Below are 25,246 nucleotides of genomic sequence, written 5' to 3' on the forward strand. Positions count from 1 at the left end.
AGGTTAATTTTTCCAATTATAATTAGCCTTATTTGCATACTGATTTTATACAGAGCACAGGCTCTGAGACTGGTTAGCCGTACACAGGGCACCATCAGAGTCAGGAAAACACCAGCAAAAAAGTGGAAAATGGGGGCAAAAAGTTAGGGGGCCTCTGCAATCAGCCCTGTTCTCTCACAATTTTGCGCCCCCTTTTAACGCCTGCTTTGAGCATCCGTTAAAAATACTAGGAAAAAAGATGCAAAGAAATCTCTTAGAGTTCTCTGTGCCATTTTTGCAGCCCCCCCAATGGTAGAATGCCACCCTTGCATACATTATGCCTGCCGCAGGGCTAATGTAGCGCAAGGGGTTACAAAGTGTCGCAATGCATGCATTGCGCCACTTTGTAAATATGGCACGCTGTTTTTGGCCAACTAATGCCACATTAGCATAAGAAAATGACGCTAATGTGTCGTTAGATGGCACTAGGCCCTCTTAAATGTGGGCCTTAGTGGTCCCCATGGGGACCCAGAAGAGAATACAAAGTCACTGACATTAACAATTGTACCTGTGAGACCAACTACTGGTCCTATCAACAAAACTAACACTTTATAGTAAAAACTGTGTGATCACAATTACATCAAACCTGTAATAAAGTTGATAAAAACTAAACCTATATCCAAGTTATTGATGTTGGCTGTTCTTATGTGCCCTAATGTTCCTGAAATTCTTGTATTGATATCTCATGGCATATTCAAGATATATTGGTTGCCATCAAAAAATGTTACCTTCAGAGGTCCATGGGGTCTCATGCAAGATAACCTAGTAAGTGTGATAACCACTTTAAAAAAAAAAAAAATTCTTTCCAAGGTGCTCGTATGTAAAAATATTTTCATTTGCATAAATGTAACGTATTGTTTTTAAAAATATTATTTACTTGTTCAGATGTTTTGTAAAGTGGCACAGGACTCCTTATGCCTGATTTAGAGTGCTTGACAGATGGGTGAAGAGGTATACAATGGGATGTTGGGGAGGTTAGTGTCCACACCGATTGTGGTGAAACATGATGGGGCCCACACAGAGTCTCCATTTTAGATTGCACATTTTAGCTTGGCATTGTTTTCTGATGATGGCTTCTTGCATGATGTTAGACTCAAGCGATAATGTACTGAGAAGACAATGCATATGCATCCTATTTCTTGTAAACTCTGCTGTCATGCAGTCTGTGCCCTCCATCCAAGGTTAGGCACACAGAACACAATGTATTTGTATCATGATTGTTTGTTGAAGACAGCTTCGAACTTGTAGACATATCATCACATCAGCTCTGCACTTCTGACACAGTGTGAAGTGAACCGTGCTTTAATTATAAAAACGACCTCTGTGCTACATTTGGCTGAGGAGCACTTCTGCTGGGATTATCCTGGAACATGGTGCACTGTAAGGAACAATAGCATGCACTACACCAGACCGGCTCACTGTCTTTCCAGTACATCTTACCCATGTTTGGGGAGGGGAGGTTTAGGCTATCCCAGTTGACCTGGCAGAAGGTTCTTCAACTATGCTCTCAATAGTGTAGGTAGTAACAGATAGGAGTGTATCAACAGAGTAACATTGTCATGGTTGAACTGTGTATCTTTTTCACCACTCTTACAATGCTGCTTACCATGCTTTGTTTCATTTGCCTAGTAATCACAGCTCATGCTTTCTATATAAGAACATATTGACTCAATAAACATTTGAAAATACATTTTCATATATTTCTTGTGTATTACCTTGTGCATGCAAAGTGACAATGAAAGGATAGATCTGTTTCCACAATTTCTTTGGGAATCCGACTAGTCATTTTCGAGGCTGCAGATGCCATCTGGTATCCTGGTAACTATATGGGTTCAGATGGGGCACTGTGAGCTAGTAAGGAATTGTATCAACATTTCCTGATGGTATAGACAGACTGAGTCCCTACATCCTGTTTATGTTCACCCAATACACAGTCCTCCTTAATTCGTCGGAACCGTATAACATGGCACCACCAATGTTCTAGGTCAGGTACTTAATGGGTCTCCTGAGTAACTCTTGCATGTGCCCAAGGTCCCCTTTTCACCTTTATATGGAGATGTACGTGTTTATAGGGATTAATCCTCCTCAGTTTAGTAGGAAACCCCTATTTTAGTCTTCAGGTTGTTTAAGCCTGAAGCTTTAAAAGGATCATCCCATCATAGTATTTCCTCTCTGAATCCTATTCTTTAAAATGGCTTAAGCGATTAACATTCCGGTTAATTGTAAGCATGCTGTTACAGCTCATTTTATGGCACAGGGACTCCCTGTTATCGGTGGAGATGTTACCTTTGTGGTTGGGACCCAAGAAGAATATAAATACAAAGGTTTCTTTTTACTGTTTGGTCAGTTTTCCTGCAGGAGATGCCACAAAACAAACATTTCATACATACACTGAGGCTGCAGTACATAATCAATACAGGCCGTATAATCAATTAGAAATTTAATTAACATTTCAGGAACTTCATAATTGGTTCCTTGGCGCACTCTCACATACACTTCAAAAGACTGGGACCGCTAAGCAATGACAGGGCAACCTGGCCAGTTCTAATAGGCTACACACCATACCCAAACACAGAACCATTAAATGCTGGTGAACCCCTTACCCTGTTCACAGGTCTGGTTCGACTATATAGATGTTAATGCAGTTTGTTACATGTACAATAACAACTGCCCCAGCAAGGGCTGTTGAAGCTATGCAGCCACAGTTTGCTGTGCTTGCAATTAGTCCTAGTCACTATTCACGCAGTTATGGGTAAGGTTCCCACCAGACATAAGAAAATGTGGCTCTGGATTGCACAAAAACAAACCAGCCTGAAGCAGTGTTTTCACATACAGGATCCCAAGAAAAACATAGAATTCCCACAATGTGTCTGCTACTTGGTATTGTTCCACTTAATTGTGAATGTGGCACCTGAGGCACCTTCTTTGCTGCCAAATGTACCATAACACTGCCTATAGCTGTTTTGCCTGAGGTGCTAAAACAGATTTAAAATAAATACAAGGCCACCCCTGCCCTGGATTTAGGGAATTTTGCCACAGTTTCCTCAATTATTTTAAGTAACATTAAAGTGGAGGCAGCAGCACTGGCAGTACACCAACGCCTGGCACAGGTTCCTGCTGTGAACCAATAGAGTGAAGTAATAAAAATTATTGCGGGCACCTGTACATCTATAGGTCGAGATGATTTGGGAGCTTTGGGGGATAATAAGCTGCAGCTTAAAGGCAAATCTAAAATAGACAATACCAAGCAGGCACCTGAGTCTTCTAAACAGCACTGGTGCAAACAAAAAATAAAGATAAAATGAAAACACAGGGTGGGTTTCTGTGACCAGAGCCCAATAAAAAGTGTTATAATTTACCTAACAGTGATAGCCTTAAAAAGCCTGAAAGGCATCAGTATACTGATAGACGTCCTTTGCATTCCTTTCAGGACTCACCAGACAAATGCTCAGAGAAAGATGAACAAACAGAAAGCAAGCACGAAGAGTATGTGAAACTGAAAACTGAGTAAGAACACTCATCTGACATCAGAAAATGGAAGAGAAATTTCCACAACAAAAAAAAACAGTTTAAAAAGAAGAATGAGGCAGATATTTCAGCTAAATGTACCAAAGTGAAAATGCTCCTTCAGAACAAAACGTGGGCATTGACACTGCTAGACAGCGCAGCAGAGTTCACAATAATCAGCTGGAATCTTCAAGAGTTTCTGGTTTTAAGAGCTACTAGTTAATTTGTTCAATTTAAAACACCAGATCAGAGGGTGAGCCACCAGGCAGACTTTATGTTTTTTATATTCAAATTGAAGGCAACAAACCGTTTACAATTAAAGTAATTTTCTGGTAAAAATTAATATATACCTATGCCAATCTCTTGGCTGAGGTAGACTGGCCACCTGAGTTGGCTAGAAAAGTCCCACAAGGAGAAGATGTAATATTACCTTCCTTCTCTGTCCTTATCCCTGAAGCAGTTAAATAAGCACATGCCGAAGATCAGGCTCTTGCACAAGTCCCCGCATTATTCATAAATCATATTGGTTGTGATAAGGGTTCTCCTTACCATAAAATATCTATATGCTCTAGCCCACAAGTCGAACAAAAATATCCAATTAAACATGAGGCAAAAGGTCCTGTGAAGGAAATGCTCTCACAAATAGAATACCACGGTGTAATTGAACCCTGTGTCTCTTAGGAATAATTCTCTTTTTTCAGTAAGGAAACCAGATCACTCTCTTTGCATAGTCTTACACTACAAATATTTAAACAGTCATACACACACTTTTGCAATTCAAAATTGACACAGTTTTAATGAACAAAATAGCCCACAAAAATATACAACATTTGACTTTCCAGTAGATTTGTCTGTCAAAATACAGCATCTGAAAGCAGAGATCTAACTGCATTCAGTGACCTGGGAAGTCAAAGAAAATGTTGCCACTACCCACAAGGGTATAAGAACAGTCCAGGATTGTTTGTTGCCAGAGTAACATCAAATTACAAGAAATTTACTCAGAAGTATTGTCCTAAGTCAATGACTTGAAAACACATTTAACCAGAGTAGATCACGTAGTCTTGACATTTGCCAAATATTGCTACAAATGAAATATTCAGAAATCAAAGATTGCTTTTCCCAGTGTTTTTTTTTTCGGGATACGAGCCGTCTAAAGAAGGCAAACGCTTTGCTCCACATTTCAAGGAGAAATGTGCTCTATTACAACCATCAAACATCATGAAAAGCTACAAACTCTATTGGGCTTTGTGAAATTTAGACAAACATACATACCAGATTATTCACAATGGGTAAAGCATAGTAAGACTTAAGTCAACCTGCTTTCTTCAGTACACATTGGACATTGAAACACACACACAAATACTCAGAATACCGCAATCTTACATGCTTGCATCCCAACACTTACATACTTGTGTCATCCAACTAACTTAGTGAGCCACGTAATTGTGGGATCCACTGGCTATAGATATGATACCTATAAGGAAGATGGCATCATGGCTGCTGTCGCTACTTCGTGCAGCGGCGTTCCACTACCTAAAAGAAATCCAGTAAAATATTCATATTTGCTGAGGGCCCAAAATATTCCCTTAACTGACATTCGTGGGGAGGGTGAACGAGTAATACCCAACCAGGAGCACAGGTTAGGATGAATTATTGCTGCACATGAGAGACTGGCATCTGGACATGTTGGTGTGGTGGCTACAGTTTCCTTACTACAGAAACGCTATTTGTGACATGGTCTGTACAAACAGAAGCAACACAGGATGTGCTCAGTTGTGACATTTGTCAGCAAACTAAAAGTTCCACTCCAGTGTGCCCACCACAGACACCCCTCTTAGTTTCCAACAAACCTCTTTAATGTATGTATTTGCATCATTGTGGAGCTCTAAATTCAGATTGTGCATTCAAGTCTATCCTGCTGGCCGTAGATTTATGTTCTGGGATTCTATGGATGTGGCCACAGCGATCATCAGATGCTTGGACTGTTGTTAAAGATTTGCAAATCTTCTTTGGGACATATGAAGTAGCAACATTCCACTTGGGCCAGGGACCTGCATTTGCCTCTAAGGCTTACCAGGATACTAAGGGAACCCTAGGTGTTGCTGTTCATTATTCCTCTCCCTATCAACTGAAGGGAAATTTGATAGTGGATAGGAAGTACGTGACTTAAAGCAGTTCTTAACAGCTAGAGTATTAGGTTCAGGGCATAGTTGGATCCATCATCTGTATCAAGACCAGAGAGATTTAAATAATCTGCCTAGAAGTTCTTTGGTAGGCCTGTCCCCTACGAGGTCCTATTTTGGGTCCAGATGTATTTTCCAGATCATGATAATCCTGGCACAGTGCCAGCAGACACATCTTTCGACATCAATTAATGTTTTGCTATCTTATGAGAATTACAAGGCTTCCAAGATGAGCACTCAAGTGAAATTTCCAAACATTCTGCCATTGAAGAAGTGAAGGAGCAACCAGCATCTTCTGGTTTGTTTCCTAAAGTTGGGGATCTATGTCAAGAGAAGATTATGGACAAGAAAGAATTTGGCCCATCATACCGAGCACCGGTGACACTCCTTCATGACCAAGGTACTTGAACTGTGATTTTGCCTCTGCTAGCTGGATGTAAAAACAAACAATTTGTTCCAATTCAAACAATGTTTCCATGGCCATGTAGCCAGTTCTACACAGTAGGCCACGATGACTCCTGGGTAGTTCCCTGCCTCCTCTCACTACCCTGCAGGAAATCCCTCTTCAAGGATTAAGTAATACAAACATTGCTTCTACCCAGCTCGGAACTTCAGGTGCTGAACTTCCACTAATTCTTGTTGCTCTTGCTAATACAGGACACACTCCAGATGTGAGTCTACAGTTTTCAACTGCTGCTTCTAATAATGAAGTTGTTTATTGACAACCATCTTTGGAAAAGACTTTCAAATCTCTCCTACCACGTGAGGTTGCTGTTTTTGCAAAGACTGTCTCTGGTTACTTTGTCGATATTGATGATTTTTCTTCAATGTCTTCACACACTTCACTGCTTGGAATATGTGCATTTCTTCTCAGGATGAAATAGACTTATCTGATTCCTCCTTCATCCTATATTTAGATTACCTAATCACTGTTTTTCATCTTCATTTGGATTGGATTGGTTATAGTTCTCATCTTGATTCTGAATGGACATTACCTTCCAGCACTGCCTCTGAACTGGTAGCCGAGGTGCTAAAACCTAATTCTTCTTCACATACAGTGCAAAGAGACCTGTCCCTGGTGAACTTTTCTGCATTTCCCATCTCTGATGCAATTGTTCGAGATAATGTCCTATTTGATATTTTTGGTCCTACGGAAACACTACAAACACCTTAAGTGTTTAAAATTGCTATGGATGACAGAATTATTCCATGTGCCATTTCTGATGAATGGGACATGGATACAATAGGAAGCAAACTTCCTCAATTGGAAAGTTACTCTGTATTTGAAACTGTAGACATTTAGTTGAATTCCACTAATTATGGGAAAAGATTTTGTTATCAATACAATGCTCATCACTATTTACACAGAGCTAGATCTCCACTTGCGGTTTTTAACTACACACAATGGGAACATTGCCTGACACTACCAGTGGCAGTGGCTGGTTTGAAAATATATTTGACAAAGTTTGCATATTTTTCAGGACACAACCTTTTAGGTCTGAGTTCTTATTATTATAAGCTTACTCCTTCCCCAGCAAAGACTTATATTCTAACCCAAACTAAATTAGTTTATTCAGACTCATTTATCTCCAATCTGACCCTACAGGGTTTTGAGTAGTGGAAAGAAAATATGGATTTGAAATCAATTTGGGAAACACATCATTGGCAAGTCCAGGGCATTGATGCTTTGTTTAGAGCCAGTCTCATCTCATCCAAAGACAAATGATTTTCCTGAACAAAACAGTGCAACAAACAACTTGCATGAGTCTGTCTAACATTAAAGAAGTGAATACACTGATCATTCCCTCCACTGCACGTTTAGACAATTAGCAGCATTTTGCAAACCTTATGGAAGAACAACTGAACAACTTGATTCAGAGTGGTACATTTAATTCTTCGGTTTCAGGACCAGACGGGTGGTTAGTGTGGCCAGTCAACACTAATGGTTTTCACACAAGTTTTTTAAACTCCTCCATGAGTTTTAAAGATAGCAGACCAGACCCCCACACTTGCAGTCATAACATTCAGGGGTAGTTACTTGTGACAATAGCCTACACTACACCACATCAGCTCCCTGGCTTTCCAGTACATCTTATCCACATCTGGGGGAGGGTTAGATTATCCCAAGTAATCTGGCAAAGGATACTCCCACTGTGCTCTCAATAGTGTAGGTAATAAAAGACAGGAGTGTACCAACACAGTTACATTATCATGGATGAAATGTTTATCTTTTTCACCATTCTTATAATGCTAGTTACCGTGCTTTGTTTCAGTTGCCTCATAATCTCAGCTCATGCCTTATATACAACAATACGAGTGTTTCAATACATTTTTGAAAATACATTTTTGTATCTTTATTGTGTCTTACCTGATTGGTTTCCTCAGAATCCGAGTAGTCATGTTAGAGGTTGCAGATACCATCTGGTATCCTGGTAAGTTTAGGGGTTCATATGGGGCACTGTGAGCAAGCTAGGAATTGTCTCAACATTTCCTGATGCTATAGATGGACTGACTCCCTATATCCTGAAGTTTATGTTGACCAGATACACAGTCCTACTTAATTCGTAGGAACCATATAACAAGATGGGTTGTTAGCCGTATTCTGTGTTGAACTCAGTTGAATGAAGGTGTAAACAAGCATTTGCAATGCAACGGGTCTCGCGTTTGCTCATGTTAGAGCTGATAGCGTTGTAAACTCCTAACCCGACTTTTCACCTATCGACAAAAGTGCATTTATGTACCTAACCCGAAAAAGTGCAATTAAATGTGTAAAGCGTTCGACTTCTGCCAAGCGAAATCGCGCTAGTAAAAAGTAGTCCAGGAGCCGGACAGAAAACAGCGAGCCTCGCATGTTTTCTGTACTTGGTCGATGCGCTCGAGGAGGGCTAGCCACGGGAAAAGGCATGACGTATGCAAGCCTTCGACTAATGAAAGCAAGCAGATTTAAATAGGCAAGACCACAAACCAATGAAAAACACTGAACCCTAAAGCGTCTCGTTGCGATACGCATGTGCGAGTGCATGCAACACAGGCTCAACCCTAAAATGGTCAATAGTCAAATGTCTTCTGAAATCCATGTCATATGGAGTCTAGGTTCTTGTATACTCAGAAAAATAAAATTCCTCTTGAAAGATAATTGATTGATTCGGAAGGTGATTATTTAATGAAGGACTCTTGTTGTAGGGAGATGTGGTGCCAGTTTTGATAGGTGTATCAGACTTTTGGCCTAGTGGGCTTTACGGATGATGCACAGGAGCTTAAATTTAACCCTGATGCCCACCATGGACAAGTGCACTACTTTTAAGAGTGGGGTTTGATGTGGTCCTTCTTTGTAGGCTAAGGCAATGCCTGTCTATCTGCTTGTTCAGTGTGTGAAGTCTGACAGTGAAGGTTTTTGGAAAAGCCATTGTGTATGATATTACTTCCATCAAGGCAAAAGAATGAGGGCTCACTTAAGTTTCAGTCTGCAGTTGGTGGAAAGGGTTGTTAGGATTTCATAAAAAAGAAGTACCTGCATGATGTTCTGGAGAAATACTGTTTTAAGGAAGCCTCTTCCGGATTTTTTCCTTTTCCACAGACACCTTCCTATGGTTGCAAATGAATAGGATCACACAGGATGAGCAATTAATCTTGAAGAATGTCCTTTCTTCACAGAATCACATAATTTCTCTTTCACCTTCCAGTTTACACTCCTTCTCCCTCCCCAGCTTTCTTTTCATCCCTCCTCTCTTTTCACATACTCTGTCAATTTCTCTCCTTTGTGATAATTTTCTTTACTCCAACCAGTTACTTTTTCCTAAACCCCTAGTACCTTTACACCTACATATACCCTTGTCCCGAGACCCTCACCAATACACTTGTTTCTCAAGTGCTTGCCTATCCCTTTGTACCTTTACTTAAATCCTACAGCATTTTTCCAATCAATACTCCTATACCTCGACAATAGCCTAGTACCCCTACACCTACCTATACTTTTGTAATATTAACCCCCTCTTGCACCTTACCACCTGCCTTTATGGTGGAACGTCTACCTCTAAATACACCATTGTATTTTTCACTCTACTTAGATGATAACTACACCAAAGATTATCTTCATTGCTTATATTCTTGTGTCTTTAGTTCTATATCAGCAGTTTTTATAATCTGAAATGAGAAAACTTGCATACTCTTGCTGCCTTATAATACTTAAGATCACTGCGGGGGACTCATATGAGAGGCAGGGCTCATTCATTTTACACTGTGCTCTCTACAGAAGTCCCCTGCAGATATATATTTCCTGACTTGGCTACCTTACTGGGAACAAATTAATGGAGGTATGGGGGGGTTGTTTGGTTAATAGCAAATTGGTTATGTTGATAGCTCCTTCCCATACTCTGTTGTAGGCAACAGTATGCATACGTTATCTTTGAAAATAAAAAAAGTGGAACCATAAAAATGTTTTTCTCTATCCTTTAGTTGAGCGGAATTATTTTTCACTTGGTCACATTTTGGGGGATATTTCATCCCCATTTTTGGTAATGAGTGAATCTGATACAATATTGATGTTGGAAACATTGCTGCCAAGAGACTAAGGTGCATATTTATACTTGAGTTGCGCTGTTTTAGCCTCATTTATTTTGGTGCTAAAACAGTGCTGCTCTAACTCTATATTGATATTTTGATGCTAAACCAGTCTTGCATCAAAATATTGGAGTTAGCACCATGTTGTGGATGTAGCAAACTACCTTGTGCTAATTAGATGCAAGGTAGGCATTCCCGTCCACAACATGACGTTAACCCCCTAGCACCACAACTATCCTCCGGTGCAGAAACAACGCGCATGGAGGAGGCAGACCTAAATAATGGTGCTAAGCCTGCTTAGTGCCATTAATTAATGCCTGGGTCAGGCCAGGCGTTAGGGTACCTGCGGATCCATTTCCATGGCCAAACACCATAGAATAGGCCCACACATGCCCACCGCAACCCCCAGCAACATCCCCACCCACACCACAGGGACACCACAGTATGGGGATCCCATCCTGGGTAAGTATAGGTGAGCATTTTTCTTTTGGTGTCCCATTGGGGGCCCCTGACATGGGGCCCCCTACCTGGCACTGGGTCTTATGGCCTTGCCCAGGTGACACTGGTCCCCTGTGCTGACTATAGGGATAGTGGGCATGACTCCTGGCTTTACTGAGACAGGAGTCTTATTTGGGTGCTAGTGTGTCAGAAAATGACGCTAGGCTGGTTAGCGGCATATTTATTGCCTCTAACCCGCCTAGTGTAATTTCTAACCCACTAGTGCCTTTGTCACTACGGCCACCCCCCCGGCTAGTCATTCCTTAGTGCCAGCGTGCATCAATCCAATGAAATGGCGCACACCTGCCACTATGGAATGGCGCTAGTGGGTGCTAAGGCATTTGATGAAAAACTGCGTTAGTGCAGTTTTGCAACAAAAGTATAAACATGCACCTAAATTGCCACACATTATTAGACGAGTGTTCACCTACTCATGCATGCCTTCCGACAAGAAAGGGCCAAAAGACCCCATTTCGAGGAGATTGGGTCAAACGTAATAGTAAGCAATACACAGGCATAAATTTGCTTTTTATGGGTACAAAACAAGATGTAACATAGCCGCAAGAAGAAGCTGGGAAACAAGTAAAGAGAAGTAGGAATGAAATCATTAGATTAAAAAAGGCCAATTTTTTTTTTTTTTAATGAGTGAATTCCATTTGTGAGGCCCTTCAAGGGGTGGCAACACAGGGGCCTTTGAGTATGGAGATTAGATAAAAGTGGATTGACCTACCTTCAAGTGTCTGGGTGTTTCAGCAAAGCCAATATGCCTCTCCGTTGTTACCAGACATTTTAATTCGCTTTTTTTGTTTGGTACCATACATACAGGCACATGCACAGCTACCATTTGTAATGGAGTTCAATAAAGCAGAAGATACTCTATTAGAATATAGCAGCCATGCACTTGTGCGCCTGCACAGGAGAGATCTTGTAATGAAGACTCTTATGTTTTTTGAAGCTCCATTGCAAAATGGCAACTGGAAATATGTACACATGCATGGTGGCCATCTTTTAATGAAGTTTCTAATTTTTTTAAACTCCATCACAAGAAAGCTACCTGTATGCATGTGCTTTTTTAGTGTCCATCTTGTAAAGGAGTTTAAAAAACATAACAAACACTGAAATGCTGTATACACTTGCTTACTAAACTATAGAGAACAGTGATGGATTAATTGCTTGAATTAAAATCAGCCACTGGTACTTACTCGGGGCCACATCCCAGTCCATCATTATTTTGCACACCATGCCAGCTCAGTTTGGATGCAGCCATATGCAAATCAGTCTTCACCCTGCTACAATGGGAACAGTCTACCCTAAAGGGCCTGGCCAAGTCCTCCCTGAACCGGAACACAAGCAACAAAAGACTTGTTTCTCCTTAAAAGGGACTCACAATGCAGTTATGTCTTGGTTTAAGTGATACAGTGTGCACGGGACCACATCTAGGTGCCCCCATCCCATGCAGGTCAACACACTAAAGTAAACCAAAAAGCAATTGCCGCAATGCTTGAATTAATCTTAGCAACTGGTAATTACTCCACGTCACAATCCATTGTTATTTTGCACAACATGCCATCCACCCGTATGCAAATATGTCTTGACCCTGCTCCATTGGGAACAGGGCAACCCAAACTGCCAGGGAAAGTCCTCCCTGAACCGGAACACAAGCAACCCAAGACCAGTTTCACTGTAGTTAGGGCACATCAGCCGGGTATAGCTTGGTTATAGTGACACAGTGTGCACGGGACCCATGGCTGGGCACTCTTGTTCCAATTAGGGTGACACACTAAAGTATAAAAAAAAATGATGGATGGAATGCTTAAATTAATCTCAGCTACTGGTAATTACTCGTGCAGCTTCCAGATCAATCATTAGTTTGCACAGCATGCCACCTCAGTTTGGATGATGCCATATGCAAATCAGTCTTGTCCCTGCTCCAATGGGAACAGTCCAGACTAAACTGTCAGCACAAGTCCACCTTAAACCAGAACACAGGAAACCCAGGACTGGTTTTGGCCTAATTAGGGCTCATCAGCCAGGTATATACTTTTTTTCAGACTTTAGTGTGCATGCATGCTTAAGTATAGTGGTTATCCATTATTGGATTTTTTTATGTTTTGTAGACCTCCATTAAAAGATAACTGCTGTACAGGCACACACACACACAATAAGAGTTCTAGAATTGTTTGGTATCGCCAATGCCTGGGAAGCAATTCAAAAACCACTGGCAAAGACAAGATAACAGCAAAATGGTGCCAAGCAGCAGCAGTAGCTATACTCTGTACTGGCATTGTGGTGGGTGAGTAGGGCAATGGACTTGTGGAAAAGTGACAGCAAAGGGAGTGGCAGGGCAGTGGAGAGTTTACAACAGGGGACTAAAACAAGGCTTTCTACAAAATTAGTAGGTTTTTTCAAATGTGGTTGCTGTGGAGTATGCCGCTGGGCCTGCCATAATATTAAGGAGTTCTCTGATGGAAGAAGACAATTTAAAATTAGCTCATTGATCAATTGTAATACTACTTATGTTGTGTACATAATACGTTGCAAATGTACTAAGATTTATGTGGGGAGTACAATACGCCCACTTAAGACTAGATTTGGAGAACACGTTCGAGCGCTTAAAAATGATGATGTAAGATACCCAATAGTAGCACACATTGTTGACTGTAACTCACAATCAGTCCATAAGAGTTTTGAATTTTTTGGATTGGAACATGTCCCTAGAGATCCTAGGGGGGGGTAATAGAGAATTAGCCCTATGTAAAAAAGAGGAACTTTGGATCATGAGATTGAGGGCTGTGGAATCAGGTCTCAACTCCGATAGGGAATTGGAATTTTTCTTGGGTGACTGAGATTTGATTTCTTTCTATATGATATCTGTCTATGTTATTTTTGTCTTATTTGCTTATGTACATGATATAATTGTATTGTTTGTCAATTTATCCCCTATTACGGGGGACATATTCTAGAGTTATTAACCAAAATCCTCCAACATTGTCATTATGCTACTATAAAGGGTACATGGGATAGTTTTACTATATGGGTTGGGCACAACTTAGAACAATTGCAGACAAATATTATTTATTTCTTTAATCTCAGGTGGTGTGTATTTGCATGTACTGTCTGCGATTTAGGATTTTATTACTTATTTCTTGGTTTGTTGTTGGTTTGAGTCTAATCTCCATTTTGTTGATTTATTGAAGATTATACAGTCATTGTAGTCATGGATAGTTTTACTCTTTATTCGAGTATGAAAATAGTCGTACTGGACTGAGTGTAGTTTCATTGCGGGGTCATGTTTATCAATGGTTAATTCTACTTGGAGCTTTAATATTTCATCAGGTCTGCTGGTGTTTGATATGGTGCCAAGTAACGTTTTGGTGCCGATTTAATAGCAGTAGTTGCTAGTCTGCTTTCTTTTTCCATGAATGTACTTCATTGTTGCAACCGGAAGTCTGTTTAGCTTCTGTGTTCCGGTGCGCGGTACAGCGGAGACGCGTACTCGCGGTTCGTCGTTTTTGGATTTATGCTAACGCCGTTTTTGAAATATTGTGATACAACTTGGTGAGTGCCTGGGTTGGGTTTTTTTACCTTCATTATGTTGTTTTGGCTCTAACAGGATACTCAGACTTGAGCTCCTATTCATTAGGATATATTGTCATATAGGTTAGCATGTTTTATTTTCTTTGCGTTGCAGTTTACGGATGAAACTATAACAATACTGAAAATACATTAATATTATTGGACTCTGGATTCAAGGTATTTCATACGGAGTCACATGGAGTTCACGTGTTGGGAATGAGGCTTTATCACATGGTTATATTGCTCGTTTATATCATGTGCAAATTAATCACATTTAGTCTTTTCTCTTTCTCTATTTATGTGATAGATCTGGAGAGTTCAGTTTGTAATGGGAATACCAAATAACGCTTGGTAAGTGCGGATAATAATCATTGGATTTGTAGGATTTGTCTAATTATGAGGTACTATTAAGGGTCATGTAAGCTAGTTGGTAGGCATAAAGGATGTTTCTGCATGAGTTTCTTGGTATCACTATTGTAGTATATATCTTTTTAATTTTGGCGGAAGTTTGCATGATAAATAGGCTGTGGTGTTTTGGGGAGCACTTTATGTATTTCTCATTTGGGTTCTTTCCCCTTTGAGTTAAATTAATTTTCAAAAGAGTCACTACAATAGTGTTTTTCTTGCATGAGATTTCTATATTTTAGGTTCTGAATCTGGGATTTCTATGTATTTAGTTTTCAACTATTAAGTTTGAGTATTTTGGTTCCTAACTCAATGAATATGTTTAAAATTTTTTAGCCCTGAAGAAGTCGTTCGGGATGTAAAAAAGAATTTCCCATGACGAAACACGTGTTGGCTTGAATTGTATTATCACGGATGGGTTACCAATTATTTGAAGATTTGTATTTGGATCTTTGGATTGGATTGGACATTTCAAACTTGTATTAAAATTGGATGCTTGGTTTCTTCAAGATCATTTATTTGGGATATATGTGTATTACAATTGTTTGTGAATGGTGTGCATCACACTGTATTATACAACAGGGGACTAGACTAGTTTAAGCTCCATGTAATGTTTCAAGAAATGATGTGTCTTTAAGATCAGTCGACTAAGACAATGGAAGCTTTTAGATAATGCCAGCAGCCAATGCTTGAAGGGAACTGCCTGTATGCATGTATTTGTGTATTGGTAACTTGCAGCACTTTAAAGTCAGCTTCAGCTGTCTGTAGGTGCGACATGGAAAAGGGAAAGGCTCCTTGGGTGATGGTTTGTGTATCAATCTACATGGGGAGAACTTTTAACAGAAGAGGAACTCACCATATACATGAAAAACAGACAAACACATACACACACAAATAACACACATACACAGACACTCAAATGTACAACCCAGGAGGCAGCAATTGCATGGGGCGGCTGGTTACACAACCTTTTCTGTGGAGCTTGACATTATATTAATGTACTCCAAATTCAAACATTTTCTGTATCTTTTGTTCTGACTCTTCCTTCCTCCTGTATCCGAGTCATACTCATGCCTTCCCACGCTCCCAACCGCTCGCACTCAAAGAGTTGAGCGCTTGTTGCTACTGCTGCCTGTACATTACATCGGTCTGTGGTTACACTCATTCCTAACTTGGTACAAAACACTCACAAACTGCACTGCCTTTGTTGCTGCTGGTTGCAGGAAGCCCTACACCATTGTGCTTGATCCCTACTTGGGAGACAAAAGGCCATCCAAGGGGGTGGTAGGGTGCTTTTAGGTGCTACTGGTGGCTTATGGCTTTTTGCACTATGGTGGCCCTGGTGTTTGACTTTCCTGCTCCAGCCTCAAGGGCCATTTATGGCTGCAGTTCTACATTTTGTAGGACAAGGAAGAAGGAAGCAGCAATTAGAAATTTGTCTCCTCATAGGTGATGGTGCTGCTCTTTGCAGTTTTACCAGCACTTTTTAGTCATGTTATATAAATGTCATGCTGAATAGATTGAATTCATTTGAGCAACAGGCCCTGATGTACATATACATATTTCACATTGACACTTTGATTAACTAGTCTATTTTGAATGATCCCATGATTTAACTTAGAGCCAGACCCAACTATCTGCTTTCCTGGTGGATTGTAACTGTACAATTCACATTTCCTCGACTCTTCTGCTCTTACTTGTTTTGTTTTTCATTGAGCCCAGGACTAGATTTTGTTGATCGTATCATCTGGTGTTGGTTCTGAATTAATAAGTCACTGCTCTGCAACACGTGTATTTTAGCACTGTAAGATCCTGTAGGCCACATCAAAATTAAGGTTTGCAAAACAAAAAGGAAATGGATAAATAAAGACAATTGTATTAGAGGTTTAGTTACTATTCCACTCCAACAGTCACCAATCATTATAACCCCATCAGTTGTTCAAGGGAGGAGAAAACTTCAAAACCAGGCACAAATCCCAGAAAGCTGAAGTGTGATAGAAAAAGGGGTTCAGCAAGGGATCTGTTCCAAGTTCTACACCAAGATTCTTCTGGGGAAAGAAATCCAACTACTTTGAGAAAGGAAAAGGGCAGAATGCAAACTAATTAGACAAATGAATCAGAAAGGACAGAAGGAGTTTAGGGAAGGGATTGGAATTTTCAGATAAATAAAATATGAGGATAAAAACAAAAGGAATCATGAATTAACTGGCTCAGAAGGTAAAATAGGAGAAGTAGGCCCTTGTCTGTGAATAGGATAGGGAATAAGGTAAACAATTTAGGATTATTGACTCTTTCATGCTGCCTACAAATTTGTAGTTAATTGCACTGTTTAAAACATTATCAACAGCTGATATAAAGCAGTTTCATTTAGCAAGAAATGTAAATGGGAAGGAGGCAATCAAAGTAAACTTTTACTCCACTTTGGAAGAAATTTAATGATGAGAAAACAAATAATTTTATGACTCTAAGAATTTGGAATGTGTCTGATCTAGAAATAGAGGTTAAACAAACTGGAATTAATTCATTTCTAAGCCATCATGTCGGGCTATGCTTTAATCAAGTGTTTCTACCTGTAACACAGAAAACATCCGCAGGTAAAGTTAGGTCAATAATAAATAGTAAAAAAGCTAAATTATGAGAAGTAATATCAACAGATAAACTGGAAGACTTTGGATGTTTCTCAGAATCAGTGAAATGCATTGCAAGTTTTGGGGAATATTTCAGGTTTAAGGGAAGTTGATTAGGATGGGAATGCCTTCTCACAGCCATTTGTTAGTTTAGTGGAATGTGCACTGATTGAATAAATTGCTGAAACCAGGGGCTATTGAAGAAGTGTTGTGCAAAGATATTTAATCTGTTTTCATGAGATATGGCTGTGCAAAGATGATTTAGTTCTGGAATGTTTTCTTCAAATTACATTTTGAGAAAAAGAGAACAATGTGAGATGGGCATCAACTGGTTTTGGAAATCTAATTTCAACAAAGTCTGCAAAAAGTGTTACACAAAGTTCAAACAAATGTAATTGCCCATTGGCTTGTAATGTGGAACTACACTGTAATGCAGTAAATATAGAAGTACTTATTTTGATAAATGTTTGTATTGATGTTCAAGACAAATATTATAATGAAAGCCAGCTGGAAAAATTCAAGGAGGATTCAGGTAACATTGATTTAATACTCTAGTAGTATGGTTATTATAGTAGCTGATTTTAACCTTTACCTTAATCTAAAAACAAAGGACCAAATGTAAGACAAATTGTTGCTGGTAAATACAATTTCAGCTGCAGTCTTTCCAAAAGGTGCACCTTTCATAAGAGCTATTCACATTCTGTGATTCTCTGTTAATGTTCTGGCAGCTAAAACCTTGTGCCACAGCAAACAGAGATACACAATAAATTGTATTTTCGCCCAAGTTAAATTTTTTGTATCTGTTTTCCAAATGTAATATTATACAGCTGGGTGGTAGTGATGACTGGCCATTGAGTGTTAAACTGTGAAAGGAAAAGGCTGGTATTCGGGGAAACAATGTTGCTTTATAATATTTACTTCTAGCTGGATGAAAGCGATCATAGCACAACTTGCACAATTTCAGACTGTATCTGAACTTAACATTTTAGACAAATTTGATTTCAATCTGGTTTATTGGTATGAAAAAAATCACGGAGAAAGTTGTAAATTGCCTGAAAGTTTGCCAAAAGAAGAGATGCACATAAACAGTGTGATAAAAAGTTAATAGCTTTGCTTAATTTATCAAGAGCTGCATGTCTTGATAGTATAGTCTCAATTATTAGAGTGAACCTAGATTGGTGCAGAAGGTCTTCCCATAGGTCACTATAATAAACTGATCTTTTCCTCAAAGTAGGAAAGCAGCAATACATAAGAAATATAATGCTGCTGCTCCCAAAAAGTAGTTACTTATAAGCTTAATTGATGTTGGAGAGAAAGTATACGCAGAAAATAATGCTGCTTGTTTTACAGGATGGGATTGAGGGGCATAATCTAATACCAGTTGAACAGGGTGGATTTAAAGCCAATCATTGCAAACTAGATAACTGCTTTAGTCTGTGATCAATTGATCAAGAAAAATGTATTCTGCTGTTTTGTTAATTTCAGGTCAGCATTTGACTTGGTGGTAAAGCAGTACAATGGGAAATACTGAGTTGGTTGAATATCTCAAATAACCTCACATAAATTCAGAAGGACTCACACAGGTCTATCTAGGCTAAGGCAGAAGTGGGTCTGGGAAAAATTCCAGTGAATAATGGTCTTAGACAGTGTTCTGCATTAGCTCCCACACTTCTTGCCCTTTTCTAGTAGATTTACCATATTTTCTGTTAAAAACAGCTTCATGTTCTCCCAGAATGCCTGGTGTACACATCCAATCCATGGTGTATGCTGATGACCTAGGGATAATGGACTACTCTCAGATGGGTTTACAAAGGAAACTACAAAAGTTCCATTGTTATTGTGAATCACACAGATTGACTATAATATCTTGCAGAAAATCAAAACACTATACTTTGTATATGATAAAAACAAATGTTTACTTATAAATATTTGGGTACACAAAGGAGAAAACAAAACAATCTAAAACAGAATATGCACCTTGAAATCTAGAGCTCTGGGTTCAATATTTTGCCTCAAGAAATTTGGTAGAGATTATGGTGGTCCCTCTCTGGTTCCATTGTAAACAGCATGAAAAGCAGTGGTTCAATCCCAGGTTTTTGTATGGCGTGGAGATCCCTTCCTCAGGCAAAATAAAACCTTAGGATCAGTTAGAAGGTTTTCTTAAATATCATCTTCTCTAAAACCACCCACAATTGTGCAAACAATATGGCTGGAATTAAAGTTGATACCTTGGCATTACACAGTCCTACTTCAAATTTGCAGAACAACCTTACCATCATACTCATCCAACACTTGCTGCTTATTATTTTAAAGAAGGGCAAACTAGTAAACTAGCATGGGCCTAAGATTCAACAAAGCAGTTTAGGATAGTTAAAGGGAACGTTATACATTTTGCTGAAGAAACTACATCTTTTCAGCTTATCAAAGTCAGATTGCGAGGCATGATGTGAAAAAAATCTAAAAAAAAGGACATTAATGATTTAGAATTGTAAAACATCTATGTTTACCTGCATGGAAGATGGACACAGTGCTTCCTATATCTCATATTTACCAAACAAAGAGCTCAGATAAGAGAGACTAAAATTCTGCATGGGATTAAATGCCTTTTATTCAATTTCAGAAACAGCAACACTGCTACATCAAGGTAACAATAACAGTGGCTGTGCTCTTGGTGGGAAAGCTTTCAATACTTATATTATATTTTGCTTTATTGCAAATTGTTATGGATTTTGAAACGTTGCTTAAAACTAGTTAGAATTAAGTATGGAATTAAAACACAAGCCACAGCTAAAACATTTTTTACTGATATCTGTTTTCTAGATGTGGCAAGAGCACTCAGATATTTTTTTAAAGAATATAAAAAGTACAACATATCATATTACATTAGAGTCTGTTGCTTAATACATAGTTTTAATGCAATTGTATTTGGTATATTTCATATACTGTTGGTCTAAATAAACTGAATTTGAAATTTGGCATGATAAAGATCAGTACTAGACAACGCATGCCAAATGTAAAAGAAAAAAGAAAAAGTCAAATGCATTGAAACGCATAGTCACAGGAAACGTACCGGTTTGTCTTAAAGCTGACAGGCCTATTCCCCTTGTTTTGCATTCTTAACACTGCATTGCTACCACAACTAAGGTCCTGAAGAATTGTGCAATCCTTGTTCACTTCTTTGCAATTGAAGGCTTGCATGGATTGTTGGCAGAGTGTACAATAATTGTCTGACCTATGTGGAAAGTCTGGGGTGTTGTGCCTGAGGTTGAGACAGGAGCCGTCTTTTTTGCTGTGAACCAGGTGCAGTGCATGGACACAGAGGCTCAACAGTAGAAGGTGGACTTTAAAACTTTGATTTTGTGTGCGATCACTTGATTTGATATCACATAGTTAGACCATAAGCTTAAACTATTTGAAATCAGAAACAATGCTATGAGCGATTTTAGGTTATCCAACTTGTGAGAAATAAAAATATGAACGCTCAGTAATATGGATTTTTCCTTAACTTTGATAGAGGTAAAAAGCAAATAACAGGTCTTGCTGACAAAGGTCTCACCACATAAACTTGGAATAGAACTTTACTGCCAAGTTCAGTGCAGTTGTCAGAAAATTATGCAGCTAAATAGAAAAATAGTTAAAGGGCATGTAGACACACACACACACTCAACTCTCATCCAAGTGTTCACCAGCAAATACCAGGCCATATACTTGTGAGCTGTGGGATAGATTTCCTATCCATAGTCCTAATATAGAAAAGGGAAACAGAAGACTTTGCTGGACTGTAACTTGATTCTGTAAAGTAGCAATGTCTCAGATACCTGCCCTGCAGTGTTTTTTATGTTAAATCTTCAAATCTAGAAGCCCTTGATTTCCAAGCTTCATTTAAAACCGTTCTTGAAAAAAAAAGTATAGGGAAACTCCAGGGTACCCACTTTCCAGGAACAAAAGGACAGCTTTTCCCTTGGGCAATGACATTCAAGACCAATGGTGTTTGGAGAGCACGGTGTCTTCTAGGGGGAGAGGAAGCACACAATGGAAAGAGCAACATGGAACGCTTGTAGGAAGGGAAGTACAGGAGTGAGAGAGCAACACAGAGTGCGGTGGTGGGGGAAGGACACAAGAGAGAGCAACATGGAGGGTGGGGGATGTAGAGCCGGGATGATTTCAGGGGGTAGAAGCACACAAGGGAGAGACCAACAAGGGGCACAAAGGAGGAGTGAGTTTGAAGGTTAGAGCACATTACGGAGAGAGCAATATGGAGCATAGGGGTGTTTTCTGAGGAAGACACAAGGGAGAAAGCAGCAAGGAGCATGGGTGGACTGCAAGTAAAGAAGCACACAAGGTGAAGCATTTAGGGAGAGATCAACATTGAGAATAGGGGTGTTTGCAGGTAGGTGGAAATACACAAGGTAGAGAGTAACACAGCTTTGGGGGTGGCGGGATGCACACAAAGGAGAGAACAACATGGAGCTCAGGGTCATAGTGTTTTTTGAGTGGCGAAGCACACAATTGAGCAAGCAACACAGACTACAGGAATATTTGCAGGGAGAAAGCACACAAAGGAAAGAGCAACTTGGAGCATGTGGTGTTATTAAGTGGAAGAAGCACACAAAGGAGAACGCAACAGGAAGCATAGGGATAGGAGTTATGGCAGGGGAAAAGCAAATGAGAGAGAGTGAGAAAACACTTGCACTCTCATGGACTAATTAACTGAAAGGAAAAAATGAGTTCCCTAACAGTGAGCAGCCAAACAAAAGATTGGTAAAGGAGTTACGGGGGAGGGACAAAGACAAGATGGACAAAATGGGACAAGGAATACCACTGAACAAAAAGCAAGCTAATAAGAGTAACAGTAAACCCCACCAAGGCTAAGCAAGTTGTAGGCTGAAAGCCGACTGTAAGTTCACAATAAGTGTTTCAGAAGTTGGTGAAACCTTAAAATTAAGTGGGTAGCCAGTGTTGTGAGACCAATAGTGTTTATGCCTTTCTAGAGCTCCAACAGAAAACATGAGTTGTTGATCTTACCATCCCCTTCTTCTCAATTGTTGCAGTGAGATCAAACTCAACACACACACATATGTGTACTAGCATGCACACACATACATGCTTCATTGAGCTTAGTTCATTTTCAATACCTAGTTTGAAGTGTAACAATTAGTAACAGTTCTCAGTGGCCTTATTGTGACACATAAAGTTGGATGCTAAGTACTTGAGAGACTTGAGCCATCCTACTAGTATGCACTGACAATCAGGAAGGTTTAAGTGCAATGCTGACTCCAAAATAACTTGCAACATTCTTCATCTCACGCGCTCCTTTTAACTCGGAGGTGTAGAAAGATGCTTTTAGCAATTCATGTTATTGAGGATACAAGAAGAATGCTTCACTTGTTTTTAAATTTACTGTAAGTGATAGCAGGGTCCTCTCTATCTCATTATCATAAACAAAATTTGCGGTACATCCTAGATACAATAAATACAATCAGACAACAGTGATTGCCCATCCCATTGGTACCCTATTATATAAAAAATTAAAGAAATTATGCCAGTGCCAGAATTTTGCAATTTATGCCATCCATATACCACAGTTGATTCATGTCAAACATTATTTCAGTCTGTCAGGGCCAGCGTTTGTTCATGGTTGCCAAGCTCCATTATGCCAGTTGTCCACATTTATGCCAAGAATTACTTCTATTGTGCAAGTACAAGCATTCTGCCCCTGGTGTCCTCATACCAAGAATTTGATCAAGTATGCTAGTATTTGTCCACTATATGCCATGAATTACCTCTTGTATGCCAGTACCAGTATTTTACCGTTGGTCCCCTTTATGCCAATAATTGCCCCCAGTGTGTTGTGCCAGTATTTTGTCATAGGTGTCTGTCATGCTACAAATATGCCAGCAACAGTATTTTGCCCTGAGTACATCCATAAGACAATAATTACCTTCAGTATGAGAGGGCCAACGACAAACTTGCAAGCATCACATCACATTCTCGCTAACACTCATATTCACTTACTCAAACTCATTCTCTCTCTCACCTGCAATCACTTTTAATCTCATGCATTATCATTCACTCGTGCTTACTAACTCAGGCCCAGGTTTACTAAACGTTTTGCACCAAGTTTGTGTGACTTTTTTGATGCAAACCCTGCACAAAGTGTTAGGGTATTTCAAAGTAAGGCAAAGTTATGCTATTTGCTGATTTTCGTTATGTTGAGTCAAGGGGGCATTCCATGTGTGGGTCATGATGTTTTCATGCAACCACCCATGGGTTTTCGTGAAAATTTCTATCTAAAATAAATTTTCACACAAATCCCTCTTTGAGGTAGGAATAACAATGACAAATGTTTTCATTTCTCCTCATTTTTCCAACTTTGCATGTGTGCTGCATTGTACAACACAAATACAAAGAAGGTAAAGCAGTAAAGCATAGTCCTGGCACTAGAAGAGACCCTTTACAGTACAAAACCTATGCTTCAAAGTATGCACACACCTTTATACTATGGCACACAGTGTGCATTGGTGAATGTCTGTCACAAATGCAGAGCAACACATGGAGAGAAAAAATGTGCCATATCTCCCTTTGTCCCAAGGTAGCTCAGCAACTTTGGTGCAGTGTTGGCTGCATTACAGTATAGTAAATCTGGGCCACAATCTCACTCACTACCTGTCACTCACTTTCACTTACATACACATGCTTATACAAACTTGCTCAAATATGCACACACTCTCTTTCACTTAAACGCACTCTCACCTGCAAGCACTCACACAGCATACATTTAAAACCATTTTTACTTATCACAGCTATCACTAAAGGTCGTTCCAGCTGTGTGTTCTCCATTTTATTAGATTAATAGTGACTATTACAATATTATTCACTAGTAGTATAATGAAAAACAGGCCAAAAATAAGGAATACAGAGCCGCCCCTGTGTTCTTGGAACTGATTTTGCCACCACTGAGGGCCTAAGTTAGTCACAGAGCCGGGGTCGCAGCTGTGACCCCTGGTGATACCTAAATGACATCCATGCTTTCCCCTCTCTCTAGGTTTTCCCTCTCTTTCTCCCCTTCCTTTTCTGCCTTTCTCTCGCTTGCTCTGAATGAAACAGGAATGACGTTTGCGCCACGTGCAACATCTGAAGAGACTAAACACTGCAGACAATCCGCAGAAAGATCAAGATAAAAAAATAAAAGACCTATTAACAACAGCCAAAGGGCAAAGTAAGGTCACTAAAGTGCGGGTTCTCAGAGAAAATTCTGCAAAAATAATAATGGCCAAAGGGCAAATCTCTCTGTTCCCGCCTTACTATGAGAAATATGTGCTTCAAAAGTCAAACAGACCGTAAGAAAAAATGTGACAAGAAGAATGAGCTTTTAGCTTATACATTCAAAACCAAACGCTAGAATAAAATGATTAAAAAAAGATTGAAAAAAATAGTAGCCTCCTCCCCTTAAATCAGAAGAATGGATGTCGTGCATGAGCGCATCTCATAATTTGACTGGAGGGCAGGCTAAACGCTGCGTCCAGTGACAGGCATGCGGCCTTGCTTGCAGTTATTTAACAGGAAGCTGTGAGAAAGATCTGCTCTCCCCTTACTGATGCTTTAGGGCAGCTCTTGGCTGTTGGTCTGCCTGGAAGTTACGCCCTGATCTCCCCAGCAACAGCAGTTTCACATGAAATGCACTTGGAGGAGGCCTTGACCCTGACTGGCATCTTGCAGGTACGACAAGCGCCAATTGGCTCAGACGGATGACGAGGGGCCATGTTTAGTCAGAATGAATTTTCAGTTTCAGAGAGTTTAAGACAAATGTAAGAGCTGACAGGAAGCAATCCGGTCAGGAGCTTTAGGCTT

This window comes from Pleurodeles waltl, chromosome 9 (assembly GCF_031143425.1).
Source record: "Pleurodeles waltl isolate 20211129_DDA chromosome 9, aPleWal1.hap1.20221129, whole genome shotgun sequence".
Classification (NCBI taxonomy): domain Eukaryota; kingdom Metazoa; phylum Chordata; class Amphibia; order Caudata; family Salamandridae; genus Pleurodeles; species Pleurodeles waltl.